The following is a 20,161-nucleotide window of genomic DNA, read 5'->3' on the forward strand; positions in this document are numbered from 1 at the left end:
CTGGGGCGTTGGTGAGCAGGTGCCTAATAAGGTCAGAGTTCCCCTCAGGGGTCCTCAGTGCAGCACGCGATGGGCCTGGGGCTAAGGACTCTGGCAAGAGCCTCTATCCAGCCCTAGAAGAGCAGCCCATTCCCAGAGCCCAGGTGGTCAGAGCTGGGTGAGCCTTCCTAGGTCACCCCACTTAATTGTTGGTTCTACACACAGAGAAACTGAGGCCTGGAGAGGAGCTGTGCTGCCCCAACTCCACAGCAAGGGGACACCAGAGGCAGGTCCAGGCTACAGGCACCAAATCTCATGCTCTCTCTCCACCCCTGGGGAGAATCAGATGCTCACTTTCCTGTTCAGAGCCTGTCCTGCAGATCTCAGTCTTCTCTGGCTGAGAACCCAGCTACATGGCTGGGATTGGTTGCTGTCCCCATCCTGAGTCTCTCTGCCTCTGTCCCCACTGCCGTGATCCCTTTCCACTCTTGCAGAAGACCTCAGCAACTTCCAGAGTCCCTTAGAATTAGGTCCTCTTTTTAGGGAGCCTGAAGGGAGCTCAGATTGGCCCGCCACTTCCAGATCCACTGCCTCTGGCTAGCTGTCCCTTCCTCCTTCAATAAACATTCATTGTTACCTACTATGTGCTGGACCCCGGAGGTGCAGAGAGTGACTCCCAGGCTGATGAGAAAGGTGGACAGATAGATGAATCATGACACATCGGGGTGATGAGGAGGGTCTGACCAGGGGACAGGAGCACCCGAGAGTCAGCAAGTTGCTCTTGCTGCAAGTAGGGAGTCACTCAGCCCTATGACTGCTGCTGGCTGACCTCCCTGCAGAACCCAGATGGGGCCTCCTCTGCTGAGTGACTGTTACCCATTTAGTCTATGTCTCCTTCCCGAATCCAGCACCGAAATGACCTCCTTGTAGGTAATGGTAGTAAAGCGGGCATTTTCTGAGCACTTACTGTGAGCAGGTAGTAAATGCCCTGCACAGGTCATCTCGGGTAATGCTCATGACTGTGTAAGACGGTGTGATTAATGTCATCAGTTTGCAGTCGAGAAGGCTGAAGTTTGTAGGGTAAATATTGTCCCCACCCAAGGTTATTTGCCTACTCAGATGGCTGAGCTGGGATAACAGCCAGGTGTGAGGTCTAAAGTCCTGCCAAGTCGCTTTCCATGGGGTTTGCCTGTCTGCTTAGCGTCTAAAGAAACCCACCTCCTCAGGGCCACCCCATACCAAAAAGATTGCTCAGGAAGCTCCGAGTCCACTCTGTGGCTCATTCCCTTTCCACTCACGAGCTCTGAGTCCCCTCAGCGCCTGGCATGTCACAGGGAGACTGAACGAACAAGGGCACCATCTCTGCCCTCAGGAGGGCTCAGGTTAGTGCTATTCTGAGATGAGCGTGGGGTTCCCAGCTGTTCTTTTCCACTTAGAGACAACACTCAATCGTTGCAGGTGATATTACTTGAGCACTTTTAATTGACATCATTAGCAGCTTTGTTTAACCTATAGTCAGTGGTTGACGGCACCATCCGTTTACCTGAAGCAGCAGTGGTGAAAGGAAAGGTTTTTGAAATCAAAATGTAATTACTTATTGAATCAGGGAGGATTGCATAGGATTGCATTCAGATGCAAGAGATGAAAACCCAACATACAGGAGTTTATTTTTTGCCCTGAACGTGGCGTCCAGAATTAAGCAGTCCAGGTGCAGCTGAAGGAAGTCAAGAGTGCAGACCCGTTCTGTCTTTCTGCTCTGCTGTCCTGAGCATGTGGCTTTCGTCTTCATGGTGGCAAGATGGCTGCTGCACTGCCAGACATTGGGTCTGTGTCCTAGACAGGAAAAAGCAAGAGGACGGGGTGGCACCTGTCTCAGGAAAAGTTGGACATTCTCATCAGTCCCCAGCAGACTTCTCTTTACACCTCAAGGACCATAACCATGTCTCATGTCCACTCTGGTCTGCAAAGGAGGCAGGAAAATTAACTCCCCTGAATAAAATGAGCAAACCGAAGGTAAGAAGGAAGAAAAGAATGAATATTCAATGGACAACTGGAAGTATCCTCCCTCACTTATGCAGCAGGATTAGAAAGTGCAACTATTAGTTGAATATCTGGCATCAGAATCCCCTTAGGGGAAACTATCTTTGTTTTGGAAAATACTTTGACAATCTTCTGGGAGTGGAAGATAAGACTCAGAGAGCATGAAGTGTCTGGAAATGGCAGATAGCTAAACTGCTAGCCGATGATACGCATGGGAAATTGGAGGTGTGGAAGAACAGAGAAGAGAGGAGAAACAGATAGAGGGAGAGAGGAGGCAAACTGGCAGGAGACCAAAGCTAAGGAAGAAAGTTGTTGGTGAAGGGGAACAAATATTTTTTTAAGAACAGAGATTTTTAGCATCCAACTGAAAGTCATCTGAGATTCTGTGATAGGAACACTCCTCCATCGCCTCCAGATTCTCAGTAGTCTGTTACACTCACAAAAACCTTGTAAGTTATTTAGGAAGTATCAGGGGTAAGAGATGGGTTTCAGGTCTGGGAAAGGAACAGTGTGGGAGGAAAGGAGTGGGGGGACAGATGGAAGGACTAAAAGAAGTTGGACTCTAAAGTGACCAGGAATTCATAGAAATCTTGGAGAGGACACAGACCTCCTGAGAATGTGGAATTTGGGGTGTAGTAGTTAAATACTGCTGCATAACAAACCATCTGAAAATCCACTGGTTTAAAGTAACAATAGTCGTTTATTTCAAAGCTCTGCCAGGCTGGGTGCCTTTGTGTCTACCTTGGAGGTGACACTTCCCATTCTTAGCAGAGACAGGGAGACCAGCTGAGACTGAGCACGGGATGGTTTTCTGGTTGCTCTCGAGACAAGCATTTGTTATTCTTTTCCTCTTTTTTTTTCAGAAGGATTATGAAGTCACACTGAATTCCCAGAACATCAGACCCAGTCATCTCCGAATATGACAACAAAAACACATTCCAGAGCCAAATATAAATGCATTTTTAATTATCTGCGCCACTGCTCCCTCCCATTAGTGTGGGAAATCAAGAGTTGAGTATACAGTATTTACAATAATAATCCCAGGCACGGAACTTTTACTTTCAAAACAGCTCCTCATCTATTATTGCATTTGATTTGCATGAGTTTGCCTTGAGTGGACTTGGGCTAGGTTGGGTGGTTGCTTCATTTTTTGGATGGATAAATGGAAACTCAGGGCAGACGACTTGGTGGAGACAGGCTGAGAAAGCGGGCCTCTGGGTGTCTTCTCTATTAAGGCAGAAGCAGTTTCTCCTGGACTGGGACTGGGGATCGTGGGGTGGGTGGGAAAAGCACTAGATCTGCAGTCAGGCAGACCTGGTTGAATCCCAACTTGGCCACTTCCTAGCTGGGTAACTTTGAGCTCTTGGTCTCTTTAAGCCACAGTTTCCCCAACAGCAAGATGGGTACCACTTATCTTGCCTGGCTGTTGAGCCTGTTGAGGTGTGCCATGTGAGAGCACCTAGCATGTGCCTGGGGCGTGTTGTGCTCAGCTCATCGTAGCACTGTTCTTGTCTTAGCTTCCCCTAGCAAGACGGCTACCAAGGTGAAATCCATACTGGCTTCACTCTCTGTATGATGCCAGGAGTGGCAAGAAGGAAAGGAGCAAGGGAAGGAGGAAACAAAGAGGCAGGGGCCTGGAACTTTCTGAAGGGAGACATTAGCAAGCGGTCTTCGTGGCTCAGGAGTGATTAAGCCAGAGCTTTTGGGTAATTCCTGGCTGCATTGCCCAGCTTCTTGAGGGACTGTGCTGGGAATAATCAAGTCCTGAGAAGGGTCCTCTCCTGGAGTTTGAGGTGAGGGGATAAGCTGGGATCTGCATCCTCAGAACAAGAGACGGAGAAGAGGCCAGGACCCTGGCTGGCTCCATGTGTGCTGAGAGGGACCAGTTTCCCCATACCTGGTCTGGGGGCTGTGAGCTCTCATTGTTCCCAAGTAACCTCAGCCCCACTGGGGTTTTCATTTTGGAAAAGTCAGCTTTCTCTAAATAGCTTCCTGGAGAAGATTGAGGGGAGGGCAGGACTGGACTAGCCATGTGACTTTGAGCAAATAACTTAGCTTCTCTGAGCTTGGGTTTCATCATCTATGAGCCTCACGTTAGTTTTTTTTTTGACTGCTGTAACACATTACTGCAAACTTAGTGACTTAAAACAACACACATTTATTCTTCCGCAGTTCTGGAGGCCGGAAGTCCAAATCGGCTACCAATAGGCTGAAATCAAGATATGTGCAGGGCTGCGCTCCTTCCAGAAGCTCGAGGGGAGAATCTGCTTCTTGCATCTTCTGGCTTCAGGTGGCTGTGGCACCTCTTGTCTTGTGGCTTTGTCACTCCAGTCTTCAAGGCCAGTGTCTTCCAATCTCTCTCTGCCCTGTCCTCACATCACCTTCGCTTCTGTGTCTCAAGTCTCCCTCTGCCTCTCTCTTATAAGGATACATGTGATGGCATTTAAGGCCTACCGAATAATCCAGGATAATCTGCCCATCTCAAGATCCTTCACCTAATCACATCTGCTAAGACCCTTTTCCAAATACGGTCGCATTTACAGGTTCCAGGGATTAGGTCCTGATATCTTTAGCAGCCATCATTTGGTCTATGACAAGCCTCTAATCTATTCATTCAACAACATTCAACAAATATTATCAAGGGCTAATCAACTGCTTATTATGGAAAGGGTGTAAGTGCAGACACTGAGGCCAGCCTGTGGGTCTCCCATCCTCCCAGGTGGGATGAGGGCCTCAAAGGGAAGATGTGGGGCATGAGGAAAGCTTAAGCAGGATTTGACTAGTGATGGGAGTCAGGGAAGGCTCCCCAAAGGAGGTGATGGCTAGGAAGAGCTGATGGATGAGCAGAATGGCATGAAGAAGTGTCCCAGGCACAGTGAAGGAGGAGGTGGCCAATGAGCCTGGAGAAGAGCCAATAGGGCTGTGATTTGCAGTACAATCGGAGAGATGGACAGGGGCCAATTTGTTCTCCACTCTGAGGGCTGTGGTCTACATCTTAAGAGTAAGGGGAAGCCAGTGAGGGGTTTTAATCAGGATTGCTGAGGTCAGATGTGTTTTGTGTCTTGACAAGATTATTCTGGCTGCAGAGTGAAGGGTGTATTAGAGGAACCAGAGTTCATGTGAGGAGCCAGGGTGAGAAGTTCTTGGAGGGGCTCACACAAGAGGAGGTGGCTGATCAAGGGAGGGAGGTGCAGATGCAGTCGAGAGAAGTGAGGGCTTCAGGAACTGTTTAGGAGGTAAGGCTGGCAGCACTTGGTAGTAGGTGTTTTATGGGTGTTTTATGGGCATGACAGACATAAGGATGACTCATCAGGTCTGGCCTGAGCCACCGGATGGTGGTGCCATTCGCTGAGCCCCAAAACACAGGAAAGAGATTGGATGAGTGGATGGGGAGACTGTGAGGGGTCAACTTAGGCACAGTGAGTTCCATGTGACTTTGAGACATCTAAGTAACCAATAATTTTTGGAAGAACCTGGGTTCCAAGTAGATGTTGGAGCTGGAGATTTGAACCTCACAGAGGGGGCATTAGGTAAGTTAAGACACATACAGTACTTGGCAAAATGCCTGGAACCTAGGAGGCTTCAAAAGAGGATAGCCCACCCCTTCTTATCTTAAGAGTAAGAACTTCTAGGAGCCCAGGGGAGGGGACATCGCTGATCGAGAAGGTGGCTTGTCTGGGCCTTGGGGACCATTGCCCATCTATGTTCAAAGATAAGCAACTGTGTCATCAGGGGTGGGTGAATGGCAGGCCCCCCGCTGATGGTGGAGCCCTAGGAATCTGTTTAATGAATGCACCTGTCCTTGCCTTGGCCACCAGGAAGCTCAAACCCAGCAAGCTACCCAACCAAAACAAACCATGCAGGATATTTTGAAGCTGAATAAAACTCCTTGCATTATTTTATTTCCTACCTTTGCTTTTCTTTGTCCTGACTCTGCATCTATTTATTGTATTTGGTTACATGTATTTTGAAAATTGCCCAAGCCTTTTTTGTTTTTAGTGGAATGAGACAGGGTATATATAAACAAATCAACAAAATCAATAGGACAAACATTTGTGGATTGATTTAAAAATAGAATCTTTCTGTATTGCACTGGCATTGAAAAAGAATTTGCTGTTTGGTGACTTTTGTGGTCAGTCTTCCTGAAAGGGAAACAGTTGTTCCTTAATTTATCTGCTGGGCAGTTCTGGATTTTGGTTCAGTGCTTAGCAAATTAGCCAGGTGTGGTTTGAGGAGAGATATTAAAAGATCCCAAAAAGGGCATACATAAGTTGTGAAAATGCATTATGGGTACCCGACCAGGCAAGGGTGAGAGCAGAGAGTGAGGAGGGAGTGTGGAAAACTGCCTGGTTGGTTGTATGGTCTCCACGCATGTAATTAACTGGGGAAGGTTTTGCAGAAACTGAGCTGGAGTTAAGGCTGGGGCTGGAATCAGGGTTAGGTCTTTGGGGATTGAGTCTATGGGTCTGCTGTCAATCAGCCAGGGGAGTGGAGAGAACTGACCGGCTTTCCCGCATGGTGCATGGTTGGACTGCTGTCAGCCCACTCCAGAGCTGTGTCAGTGAACAAAAGTCGACTGCTGGTCTCTCCAGCCTCACCACTGTTGGCTGCCCTGGGTGGACCCTTCTGCCAGTTGCTCAGGCCTTTGTAGGAGCTGCTGTTCAGCAGGAAACACTCTCCAGCATGATGTGGAGGTTGAGAGCCCAGAGGCCAGAACCAGATGCTGGCTTCACCATCTACTATTTCAATGATATTGAACAAGCTCTTTAACTTCTCTGTGCCTCAGTTTCCTATCTGTAAAATGAAGATGATAGGCATACCTACTGTATTAGTCCATTTTCACACTGCTGATAAAGACACACCCAAGACTGGGTAATTTATAAAGAAAATGTTTAATGGACTTACAGTTCCACATGACTGGGGAGGCCTCACAATCATGGTGGAAGGAGAAAGACACATCTTACATGGCAGCAGGCAAGAGAATGAGAGACAAGTGAAAGGGGTTTCCCCTTACAAAACTCTCAGATCTTGTGAGAGTTAGTCACTGCCGTGAGAACAGTATGGGGGAAACTGCCTCCATGATTCAATTGTCTCCCACTGGGTTCCTCCCCCAGCACATGGGAATTATGGGAGATTTGGGTGAGGACACAGCCAAATCGTATCACCTACCTTACTGGGTTGTTTCTGAGTCCTGGTGAATTAATTCAGTGAAGTGTTTAGACAGGCGCCTGCCACAGTAAGTGTTTGCTGTTATTATTATCACCTCTCCCAAATGCTTCACCTGGCTGGGCGCTGTTCATGAGCCAGCATGCAATATCTTGCATGTAGACTCCCCTAACCATCATTTCTCCAAGGCTGGGTGAGATGTCTTCCTCTACGCTTCTGCAGACAGCCTTGCAAACATTGGTCTTTTGTGTTCTTTCCTAGATCTTGAGCCCTTCAGGGGCTGAGGTTGAGTCTGGTACATGTATTCCTGTATCTGGTACCCAGGCCAGAAATTGGCATAGAAGAGGGGCCAGGAAAGGGATGAAGGATCCTGCAGCATGGCCTGGGAATGCAGGACTTCAACGACAATGAAGAAGCAATACTGCCAAGAGGTGAGGTACCACTGGCATCACTTAGGCCCATGCCATTCTGCCCACATCCCCTTGGAGGTACAGAATGGATCATCCCCCTCCTATCTGGGCTAGGCAGGGAGTGGAGGTGTGACGAGGCCTTGCCAGCTGCCTCATGGTGGGAATATATTCAAATCCAGCCTCACCTGGATATCCCCCATGTAAACAAATGGCATCTTCCAGACAGAGTCCTTGAGCAGGGAAGATGCCTTGAAACCCATCTCAGGGAGGCAGTGTAACGTAATGGTGAGAACACAGGCTCCAGAGCTGGGGCCTGGGGTTCAAATGTATTACCTCCCTGTGCCTCTGTTTCTTCAACTGAAAAATGGAGTGGCATGATCTTGCTCACTGCATCCTCAACGTCCCAGGCTAAAGTGATCCTCCTGCCTCAGCCTCCCAAGTAGCTGGGACTAGAAGTGCACACCACCATCCCCAGCTTATTTTATTTTTATTATTTTTATTTATTTTATTTTATTTTATTTTTTTTTTGAGACGGAGTCTCGCTCTGTCCTCCAGGCTGGAGTGCAGTGGCCGGATCTCAGCTCACTGCAAGCTCCGCCTCCCGGGTTTATGCCATTCTCCTGCCTCAGCCTCCCAAGTAGCTGGGACTACAGGCGCCCACCACCTCGCCCGGCTAGTTTTTTGTATTTTTAGTAGAGACGGGGTTTCACCGTGTTAGCCAGGATGGTCCTGATCTCCTGACCTCGTGATCCGCCCGTCTCAGCCTCCCAAAGTGCTGGGATTACAGGCTTGAGCCACCGCGCCCGGCCTATTTTTATTTTTTTTAATAAAGAGGAGGTCTCACAATGTTGCCCAGGCTGGTCTAAAATTCCTGGCCTCAAGCCATCCTCCCACTCAGGCCTCCCAAAGTCTTGGGATTACAGGCGTGAGCCACCACACCTGGCCCCATTCTGTTTTTTTGTGGTGGCCTTCCAAAGGAATTGGAACTCTGCATGATGGTGACTCATCCCTTTGTCCCTCCCCAGTGGTGAGATAGATCGGACCTGCTTGCTAAGGTGCTGTGTGGGAAAGCTGTGGTGAGTGCGTAGATGCATTGGATGCCCCCTCCTCTGTGTTGTTTTAGTGCCATCTCCACTCCTGTCCCATTATGCTGTGATTATGTGTTTCGCTGTCCGTCTCTTTCGCTGGGTTGTGAGTCCTGAGACTTGGTAGTGTGTTAATTGAGGGTATGGCCAGTGTGCCATGTGCCACCCTTCTTAGGTCATTATCATTAGCTCTCATCCACTGAATGACTATGTGTCCTGTGCCTGATGTGTGTTAAGTCTTCATTACCATTCTGCAATGACAAAAGTGAGGCACAGAGAGGTGAAGCGGCTTGCCTGAGGTCACACAGCTTGAAAATGGTGAAGTTTGAAGACAATCCAGTCTGATTCTAAAGCTCCTGCTCTTTCTACTATGCCATGCTGGTCCAATGCCTGCTGTAGTGTTTGATACATAGCAGGCACATGGGAATGAATTGATGTGTGTTGAATGCACAGATTTGGTGTGTCAGACACTGAGAATAGAAAGAGGACTAGGACACAGATGAGTGGTTTTATAGTTCAATAGGCTTGAATGTGTTGGCCGTCCAGAAGCTCCCAGAATCCTGTGGGACACTTATTTCAGGAGGATGCCGTGGTACACTGTCTTGGTTGCTTGCCACAAAGCTATCACCATCTTTTCTCTTTGATAGCAGAACTTCCCTGCCTGTCTAGTTCTGGCTAATGGGTGTAAGGGGAAATCAGCTGGGGAGGGAGCTTCCTCCTTCATAAGAGAGGAAAGAGAGGAACAAGTCAGGGGAACATCTGCGTCTTGCAAGTCCCTATGTACTGGCTTTAACATGGCCATAGGGAGAATCCTATCCCTGAACTGTGGCTGCAATCTTGTGATCCTGAGATAAAGGTCAGAGAATTGCAAAGGCCATCTGTGCCCTGATAATCAGTGTACCACTGATCTAGACCTAAAACATCTCGCCTCTAGACTTCCGAGAAAATACATGACCATGAATGAGAAAAATGCATCTTGGTGGGTTTCAGCCACTGTTAGCTGGGGATTGTCACTTGCAGCTGAAAGCATTCCCAACAGATATAGAAGTTGATTGCAAGTGGGAAGAGCAGGGAACCTGGCATCAGAAGACCCGGCTGGGACACTCATCTCTGTCGTGGAACCAGCAGGACTCTTTCTGGACTAGTCACTAACTGATGTGCAGCTCAGTTTCCTGATATGTGAGACAGGGCTTCCCTCGGGGCCGAAGTGAGATGTAGGGGGCATTTCTAACCCCAGGATCTCCTTGTTCAACGCAAGAGAAAGCTCATTGGTTATTCTCTGACAAACACTTAGTGTGGACAGAGAATCCTCTCCAACATGTAAGGTGAATCATGTAGAGGGGTTATCGAAAAGTAAAAGGCCCCATGAAAGCCACAGCTGGTGCCTTCTTCCTGGGGCAGAGCTGGATAGGGGAGTCATTAGTCATGGAGGCCACAGGTAGCATGACTGCACTGGAGCTCAGAGGAGCCAAGGGCTTGGGTGGAAGGACAAGGTTAAAAGTCAAGTTAGGAGACATGTAAGAAACAGTGGAAAGGTAAGGATTTGGAGGACAGGCCGGAAGGTCAAAAGCAGAAAAGCAAAAGGTTAGAAACGGGTGAAGGCAGTGGTTCTCAAAGTGTGGTCCCCAAGGTGCCGTATCAGCATCAACTGGGAACATGCTAGGAATGCAGGTCCTTGGGACACCCAGACGTGCTGGACCAGAAACCCTGAGGCTGGGGCCCAGCAGTCTGCATTTTAACAGGCTTTCCAGGTGATTCTGATGCACACTAAAGTTTGGGAACAACTAGGATTGCTGAAACTTGGCCTAGGAACAATAGGTAGGTACCCAAGAGTCCCCTTGGCAAAGTGCCTGACCTCTGCTGGGGAAATGCAAGGGAGAGATTTCAGGGATCTATATCAAGACATTTGTGGAAGGTATTAATAAGTTCATATGTAGAATGAGGGCACAGAAAGCTTCACATTCCTGCTTTCTTTTTGCTTTGCAGGGAGCTGAGCCTTAGGTTTTGTGACAGAATTTGAGGCAGTGAATGCTGACCCAGCTTTATAAGAAAAAATAGGAGAAAGGTGTGTGTGCGTGTGTGTGTGTGTGTGTAGAGGTAGCTGGAGGAACCTGCTGACATCCTGCCACAGCTTGAGGCAGACCTTAATTGGGATCCATTTCTCTTTTTCCCAAGCTGCTGACTCAGCTCATGGAGAAGCAACACGCTGACAACAGCTAGCAGTCTGGGCAACATTGTGGCCTGCTCTTGTTGTGGCAAGGACTCTGCATGGGGCATCAATGCCAGCTGAGCAGCCTGCCCACAGAAGGATGAAGCAGACGGAGCATCTTAGCTGAGGGCCAGGTCCCTGACCCTGCTCTGGAACTCCGGAATGCCAGTGTCTCCACTATGGCATGAGAGGCTCTCCCGGGAGCTCATTTAGCAGTGATGTGCTTGAACGAGTAAGCCCTTAAACACTGGCTGCTCTGGATGCTTCATTTCCCAGGTGGGTCTGTCCCATTGGAGGGATGAGGAAGCAGTTCCATTTAGGCTGAAAATGGCTCCAATTAGCTTCCTTCTGTCTGTCTTCATTTATAGTGTATGAGATGTGGGAGGCAGAGGTACTTCTCTGGTTGCTGGGTCTCTGCTTCTTCCCTTCCACCCTCCATCCTTACCTTTCCATGAAGAATATCTGTATTCACTTCAGTCTAGCTCATCAAATAGCTTTCTCACCAGCCTCTCCATCGTCATGGCGACTGCATCAGCATGGACCCCTGTGACTGTTGTGATGCCTCCTGCGTGGTCTCCCTGTGTCTTGTCCTCAGGGCTGCTGACTTATCCAATAGGCACAGTAGGCACAGTACCTATGGCCCATGATACTTTTAGGGGAACCTATGAAGATATTTTAAAATCAGAAGAAAAACTAAACTATACTTTTAGGTCAATAAAAATGTTTTAACATGTAATACTAACATTTTCACCTTTACAGCAGATATCACAGATTTAAAATGATTTTTGTGTCTCTATTATACATGTAACAGCATATTTTTTATATATGCATAAAAATTTTCAATAAATAGTATAGTACTGTAAAAAAATAGATTTACCTTTATATCAACACATGATAAAATATAATTTCTAGTGTTTTTATGGAGGAAGGAGCCCATGAAGGCACAGTGCCAAAAGGCCCATGAAGTCATAATGTGGCCCTGCCATCTTCTTCCAATCCATCTGTTACTCGATGCTAGGCTTTAAAAATACAAGCCTAACCATGGCCTTTGGTGTTTGTAGTATGATGAGAAGAATGGCCTGAACTGACCACAGCAGCAGACTCTGGGCTGGCTGGACAGTAAACTAGCAAAGACTGAGTTCTCTCTGTCCCACTCTTTCCAGTGAAGGAGCTGTACTGAAGCTCAGCTCCCCATAGGACTGAAGACTTTCTCTTCCTTGGTGAAGAGGCTACAATATCCCCTGGGCACTGAAGTCTCCAAGTACTGGACAGCTGGTATTCCCAGGAAACTCCTGCAGGATGCTAGTCGCTTGTATCCGGTCACTCGGTGCCAAGTGGTCTGTTGTATCCCCCATGAATAAAGTTGCTCTCAAAATGGCACTTTAGAAAGTGGCAATAGGGAGGATATCTCCACTGGAATGGCACACCCACCTTTACCTATTCAAAGTGGTATGGAATTTGTTCTAAACTCTGGTGCACAACAGGCAGAGGTCAGAAGGGTTCTACCTTGCAGGATGCTCCTAGTCCTGAGTCCCCAGTGCTCACAGGATGAAATTTGAGATCCTTAGCCTGTCTCCCCAGTGTCTCCATGATCTGTCCTTGGCTATTTCTCCAGCTCCCCGCACCCCTCCTTGCCTATTTACTTATCATTCCTGAATACGCATGCTGTTTTAGGTTCCTGATGTTTTTCACATGCTTGTCTCCTTGTCTAGAATGTCTTTCTTCCATCTTTCTCCTTGATCCTGTACAGAGGGGAACTTCTATTCACCCGTCAAAACTCCATTAAAGTATCACCTCCTCACTGAAGGCCTCCTGGATTCTTATAATCCTTATTCCAAGATATATATGAGTATGAGTTAAGAAAAAATTGATTTGTTTTACCTTTTCATGTTCCATCCCCAATTCCAGGAAGCAGAGGCCATTATTATTTATGTCTTATTAGAAAGACAAGATGGAAGAAAGGAAGGAAGGAAAGAAGGAAAGGAGGGAGGGAAGGAGGGAGGGAGGAAAGGAAGGAAAGAAGGAAGGAAGGAAGGAAGGAAGGAAGGAAGGAAGGAAAGAGATTCCTCTTTACCTACTATTGTTAATTCATGGATATTAATATGTGTCCCACATCCTTTCATAAAATATGAACATTTAAAAATTACTAATGAAGCTGAAGTTCTTCAGTCCCCTTTCTAGTCCCAGTTCTCCTTCTTCATCCCTCAGAGGCAATCATAATCATTAATTTGTTTTCATGCTTTCTGTTTATGTTTTCCCATTTTTGCCATATGTATTTGTACTTACAGACAATATGTAGTGGCTTTTGTGTGACTGAACATGTTACATAAATGATTCACTATGTTATCAACCATCTGCAATTTGCCTTATTATCCCAATACTCTGTGTGAGTTTGATCTATGTTGATACTCACAGATCTAGTTCATTCATTTTAATAGCTGTATAATATTCCATTATATGAATATAACACATTAAAAACTATTTCCATGTGGAAGAACATTTAGGTCATTGCCTTTTCTTTTCAGTTACGGTCACTGCTACACATAGAATTTTCTAGGTCTATATATAGACCCAACAGTAGACATGCTAGATCGTAGAATAGTTGCATGCTAAACTTCGATAGTTATTACAAAACTATTTTCCAGGGTGATTTTCCCAATTATAGCCTCAACAGCATGTGTGAGTCTGACTGGACAAGGATGGTGGGAATGATTTTTTTTTTTTTTTTTTTGGCCAATGTGATCTGTGTGAAAGATAATTCAATTAAAAAATTTTATTTCCCAACTTAGTATTTAAGTTTCATTTTTAACATATATTTGTCAATCATTAGGGTTTTCTTTTATACATCTTTTGTGTTTTCTTTTACATAGTTTTAAAAAATTGGGCTGTCATCTTTCTTTCTCTTTCTTTTCTTTTCTTCCTTCTTTCCTTCCCTCCTTCCTTCCTTCCTTCTCCTTCCTTCTCCTTCCTTCCTTCCCTCCCTCCCTCCCTCCCTCCCTCCCTCCCTCCCTCCCTCCTTCCTTCCTTCCTTCCTTCCTTCTTTCCTTCCTTCCTTCCTTCCTTCCTTCCTTCCTTCCTTCCTTCCTTCCTTCCTTCTCTCGGACAGAGTCTCACTCTGTCACCCAGGCTGGAGTGCAGTGGCACGATCTCGCCTCACTGCAACCTCCAACTCCCAGGTTCAAGCGATTCTCTTGCCTGCCTCAGCTGCCTAAGTAGCTGGGATTACAGGTTCCTGCCACCATGACTGGCTAATTTTAGTATTTTTAGTAGAGACAAGGTTTCACCATGTTGGCCAGGCTAGTCTCGAACTCCTGACCTCAGGTGTTCTACCTGCTGTGGCTTCCCAAAGTGCTGGGATTACAGGTGTGAGCCACTGCACCCAGCCATTTGTCATTTTATTTTTGAGTTATAGAAGTACTGTACTGTGTATTCTGAGTACTATTTCTATACTGTTGCAACTATCTTTTTCAAATATATTGTACTTTTACTTTGTTTTATAATGGTTTTAGCATACAGAAATTTTAGTATTCGATGTAGTCAAATGGACAGGGTTTTCCATTATAATGAGTATCTTGCTATTTGTTTAGGAAATCTTTCCCTAACTCCATACCAGAAAGATACTCAGCTACATTTCCTTATAATAGTTTTAAAGTTTTGTTTGATTTATCTGGAATTTATTTTTATGTGTGGTATGAGGTGGAGATCCAGTTAAAAATGTCCCTCATAGAGATTCCGTAAAGAGCTAAAAGTAGAACTACTGTTTGATCCAGCAATCCCCTACTAGGTATCTACTCAAAGGAAAAGAAGTCATTATATGAAAAAAGACAAATGCACACCCATGTTTATAGCAGCACAATTCGCAATTGCAAAGATTTGGAACCAACCTAAGTGCACATTAGCCAATGAGTGGATAAAGAAGATGTGGTGTATATATGCCATGGAATACTACTCAGCCATAAAAAGGAATGAAACAATGTGTTTTACAACAACTTGGATGAGGCTGGAGGCCATTATTCCAAGTGATGTAACTCAGGAATGGAAAACCAAACATCGTGTGTTCTCACTTGTAAGTGGGAGCTAAGCTATGAGGATGCAAAGGCATAAGAGTGATATAATGAGCTTTGGAGCTTTGAGGGGGTACGGTGGGAGCAGGGTGAGGGATAGAAGACTACATATTGGGTACACTGCTTGGCTGATAGGTGCATCAAAACCTCAGAAATTGCCACTAAAGAACTTATCTATGTAACCAAAACCCCACCTGTACCCCAAAAAGATTGAAATAAAAAATGTCCCTCATAGAGGTAGCTAATTGTCTGACACTGTTTATTGAATAATCATTCTTTTCTTGATGATACATAAAGCCACCTCCAACATACACCAAGTCCTCATAAATACACAGAGCTCTCTAGTCTGTTCCACTGATAGATTTGTCTATTCTGCATACCGCCTTCATTATTTTAATCTCACACGGCTTTATAGTTCATCTTTATGTCTAGCTGGGAAAGTTCTTTCTCCTTATTCTTTTGTCTTGACTCTTCTTTGTTCTCAAGTACTTCAGATTAATGTTAGAATCAGTTTGTCAAGCTCTATGAAAAGCTCCATTGGGATTTGGATTGGAATTGCAATGAATTTATAGATTAATTTGGGGGAGAACTGACATTTGTATAATATTGAGTCTTCCCATGCATGAATGTGTTATATTTCTCCATTTTTTTCAGGTCTTCTATGTCCTTCAGTAACTTTTCATAATTTTCTCTATAAAGGTCTTTCATATCTTTCATTGGATTTATTTCCAAGTAACTTACAGTTTTTCTTGCTTTTATGATTGGGAACTTTCTCTCAGTTACATATTCTAATTGATTATTGTGGGCTTATAGGAACATGATTGAGCTTGTATCCAGAAATGAAGCTGACTATCTTACCTTGCTAGTTGTAATTGTCTACAGAATATCTGAGATTTTCCATACAAATGATCTTCAGATAAACCAACAATGATTTCTTTTTAAAAAAATTCCTTACATGACATTTTCTTGCTTTATGTTGCGAACTGGGGTCTTTAGTACAATGCTGCATAAAAAAGTGTAGCAGCAAACCACCATGGCACATGTATGCCTATGTAACAAACCTGCATGTTCTGCACATGTATTCCATAACTTAAAGTAAAACAAAATAAAATAAAGAATAAAAAAGGTGTAGCAGGAACACTTATTTTATTTCTGACTTTAATTATAATATGTTTACAGTTGTACCATTTCATGTTTGTTTTAGGTCTTTGGCAAATACACTACGAGTTAAGGAAGTTTCCTCCATTTTAGTTTACTTTTTTTTTTTTTTAATAACAGCTTATTGAGATAAAACTCACATACCACCAAATCCACTATTTTAAAGTGTATAATTCAGTGGCTTTTAGTATATTCACAGAGTTGTGCAACCATCACCACTATCTAATCTTAGGACATTTTTTATTAACCCAAAAGGAGACCCCCGACATTCCTCCTCTCCAACCCCTGGTAACCACTAATCTACTTTCTCTCTTTATGGACTTACATATTCTGGATATTTCATAGAAATGAAATTATATAATATATGTGCTCTTTTGTGACTGGCTTCTTTCGCTTATAATGTGTTCAAGTTTCATTTATATTGTAGTATGTATCAGTATTTTATTCTTTTTTATGGACAAATAATATTCCATCATATGGATATATCACATTTTGCTTATCCATGTTGAGGGACATTTGGAGATGTTCCCACTTAACTACTGTAAGTACTGTATGAGAGTAAAGTATGAGAATTTGTGTATAAGTTTTTGTGTGAATAGATCTTTTCAGTTCTCTTAGGTATATACCTGGAGTGGAAATCTGAGTCATACGGTCACTCTATGTTAACTTTTTGAGAACTGCTAAACTGATTGGCAAAGTGACTGCACCATTTCACATTCCCACCAGCAGTGTATAAGCTTTCTAACTTCTCCACATTTGTGCCAATCCTTGTTATCGTCTTTTAAAAAATTATATCCATCCTGTTGGGGGTGTGACATGGTATTTTTTTAATTTTGATTTGCATTTCCCTTATGACTACGATGTTGAGCATCTTTTTATGTGCTTATTGGCCAATTGTATATCTCCTTTAGAGAAACATCTATGCAAATCTTTTTTCATTAAGAAATCCGGTCATTTGTCTTTTCACTGTTGAGTAGTAAGAGTTCTTTATATGTCTGTACATAAGTTCCTTATCAGCTGTATGATTTGGAAATATATTCTCCTATTCTGCAAATTTTCTTTGCATTTTTTTGATGCTGCCCTTTGATGCACAAAAGTTTTAATTTTGATGAAGTCGAGTTTACGTATTTTTTTCTGTGCTTTAGATATGATATGCATATAAGTAAACCATTGCCTAATCCAAGGTCATAAAAGTTTTACACTTATTTTTTTCTAAGTGTTTCATAGTTTTAGATTTTACATTTAAGCCTTTGACCACTTTTGAGTTAATTTTTTTGTATGGTGGAATCCAAATTCATTTTTTTACATGTGAATATTAAGCACCATATGTTGAAAATGCTAATATTTCCAATTGAATTATCTTGTCTTCCTTTTCAAAACTCAATTGACTATAGATGCTTATTTCTGAACTCTGAATTCTATTCCATTGATTGATGTGTCTGTTTTTATATGTCTGTCTTGATTACTGTAGCTTTGTAGTAAGCATTGAAATTGGGAAAGCTGAGTCCCTCAACTTTATTCTTCTTTATCAAGGTTGTTTTGGCTATTTGGGATCTCTTGTATTTTCATATGAATTGTAGGACCAGCTTGTCAATTTCTGCAAAAAAGGCAGCTGGGATTGGAATAGGAATTGTTTTGATTCTGTCGATGAGTTTGGAGAGTATTGCCAATTTAACAATATTAAGTATTTCAATCCATGAACATGAGATGCTTTTCCATTGATTTAGGTCTTTAATTCATTTCAACTATGGTTCATAGCTTTCAATGTACAAGTCTTGCAGTTCTTTTGTTTAATTTATTTCTAAGCATTTTATTCTTTCTGGTGTTATTGCAAGTGGAATTGTTTTTGTAATTTTATTTGTGTCTTTGAATCTAAAATGCATCTCTTGCAGACAGCATAGAGTTGAATCATTTTTAAAAAGTCATTTGGCCAATATCTGCCTTTTGATTGGAGTGTTTAATCTATCTGTGCCTAATGTAACTAATGATTAGGATTTACATCTCCCATCTTACTATTTGTTTTCTATATGTCTTATATTTTTTTGTTTCTCTATTTCTCCATTAATGCCTTCTTTTGTATCAAGCAAATATTTTCTAGCACACCATTTTCATTCCTTTTAATTTTTAGTTATTTTCTCATTAGTTCCTCTGGATGTTACAATTACCATCTTAAATTAAAATAATCTAGTTTGGGTTAATACCAACTTAGACAATATAGTCATGAACTGCATAACATTTTGGTTGATGATGGACCTCATATATGATGTGGTCCCATAAGATTATAATAGGGCTGAAAAATTTGTATTGCCTAGTGAGGTCATAGCCATTGTAAGGTCATATCACAATGCATTACTTACATATTTGCGGTGATGCTGGTATATGACTGTGCTGCCAGTCATATGCAAGTATATCACATACAATTATGTATAGCATGTAATGTTTCATAATGATAATAAATGACTATGTTACTAGTTTATATATTACTATACATTTTATGATTATTTTAGAGTGTACTCTTTCTATTTACTAAAAAAAGTTAACTGCTAAACAGCCCCAGGCAGATCATTCAGGAGATATTCCTGAAGAAGACATTGTTATCATAAGAGATGACAGTTCCATGTATGTTATTGAAGACCTTCCAGTGAGACAAGATGTAGAGGTGGAAGATAGTGATATTGATGATCCTGACCCATTGTAGGCTTAGGCTAAGAGTGTGTTTGTCTTCATTTTTTGCAAAAAAAGTTTAAAACGTAAAAAAAAAATGTAAAAAACAGAAATAAGCTTATAGAATCAGGATATAAAAAAATTTTTATGCATCTGTACAATGTGTTTGCATTTGGTTTACAAGAGTCAAAAAGCTAAAATAATTTACAATTTATAAAATAAAAAAGTTACAGTAAGCTAAGGTTAGTTTATCATTGAAGAAAGAAATTTAAAAAATAAATTTAGTGTAGCCTAAATGTATAGTGTTTATAAAGTCTACAGTAGTATATGGTTATGTTCTTGGCCTTCACATTCACTCACTACTCATTCATTAAGTCACCCAGAGAAACTTTCAGTCTTGCAAACTCCCATTCATTATAAGTGCCCTCTACAGGTGTACCTTTAAAAAAATCTTTTGGATTATATTTTTATTGAAACTTTTCTATATTTGGATACACAAATACTTATCATTGTGTTACAACTGTCCAGTATTCAGTGTAGTAACATGCTATACAGGTTTGTAGCCTAGGAGTAATAGGCTACATCATACAGCCTAAGCCGTAGTAGGCTACATTCTGTAGGTTTGTGTAAGTATACTCTACGATGTTTGCACAATGATTAAATCACCTAAAGACGTATTTCTCAAAAAGTTCCCCATTGTTAATCAATGCATAACTGAATACAAAACATTGCCCTGATATAGTTCTATGTAGGTTGATATAAAAATAATGGAGTTTTTTTCCCATTAAAGGTAATGGCAAAAATGGCAATTACTTTTGCACCAACCAATACTAGCTTCCTTCTCTTTCGTGTTATTGTTGTCATATAAATTACATCCTTATATATTATAACATCTTTAACATAGTTTTTAAAAACATTGCTACATATAGTTAACTTTTAAATCAGGTAAGAGCAGAGATTTGTAAGAAACACATTTATAGTATCTTGTATATTTACTTACATGGTTACTTTTACCAGTTCTACTTGTTTCTTTCTGTGGATTTGAATTACCTGTCCAGTGTCCTCTCACTTCAGCCTGAAGGACCTCATTTAACATTTTTTGGTCTTCTAGCAGCAAATTCTGTTTTAGTTTATCTGTAAATGGCTTAATTTCTTCTTCATTTTAAAAGGATACTTTTGCTGGATATAGAATTATTGGTTGACAGTTCTTTTTGTCATTATTTTCAGTATGCCATCCCACTACCTTCTGGCATCCATGATTTCTGATGAGAAATCAGCTGTTAATCTTATTGATAATCCTTTAATCCCTTAATCCCTTATATGTGATAAGTTGCTTCTTTCTTGCTACTTTCAAGATTCTCTCTTTGTCTCTCTCTCTTTTTTTTT

General features: G+C 42.8%; 1 long non-coding RNA gene across 1 annotated transcript; it reads left to right on the forward strand.

The window, feature by feature from the left end:
* Positions 1–1,126: 1,126 nt before the first annotated feature.
* Positions 1,127–13,792, forward strand: LOC144338602 (uncharacterized). The gene is made up of 4 exons (XR_013412849.1): positions 1,127–1,361; positions 2,883–3,029; positions 7,447–7,616; positions 10,856–13,792. It is a non-coding gene; the product is annotated as an uncharacterized LOC144338602 (long non-coding RNA).
* The last annotated feature ends 6,369 nt before the right edge of the window (positions 13,793–20,161 follow it).

The sequence above is a fragment of the Macaca mulatta genome, chromosome 1 (genome assembly GCF_049350105.2).
Source record: "Macaca mulatta isolate MMU2019108-1 chromosome 1, T2T-MMU8v2.0, whole genome shotgun sequence".
Lineage (NCBI taxonomy): Eukaryota > Metazoa > Chordata > Mammalia > Primates > Cercopithecidae > Macaca > Macaca mulatta.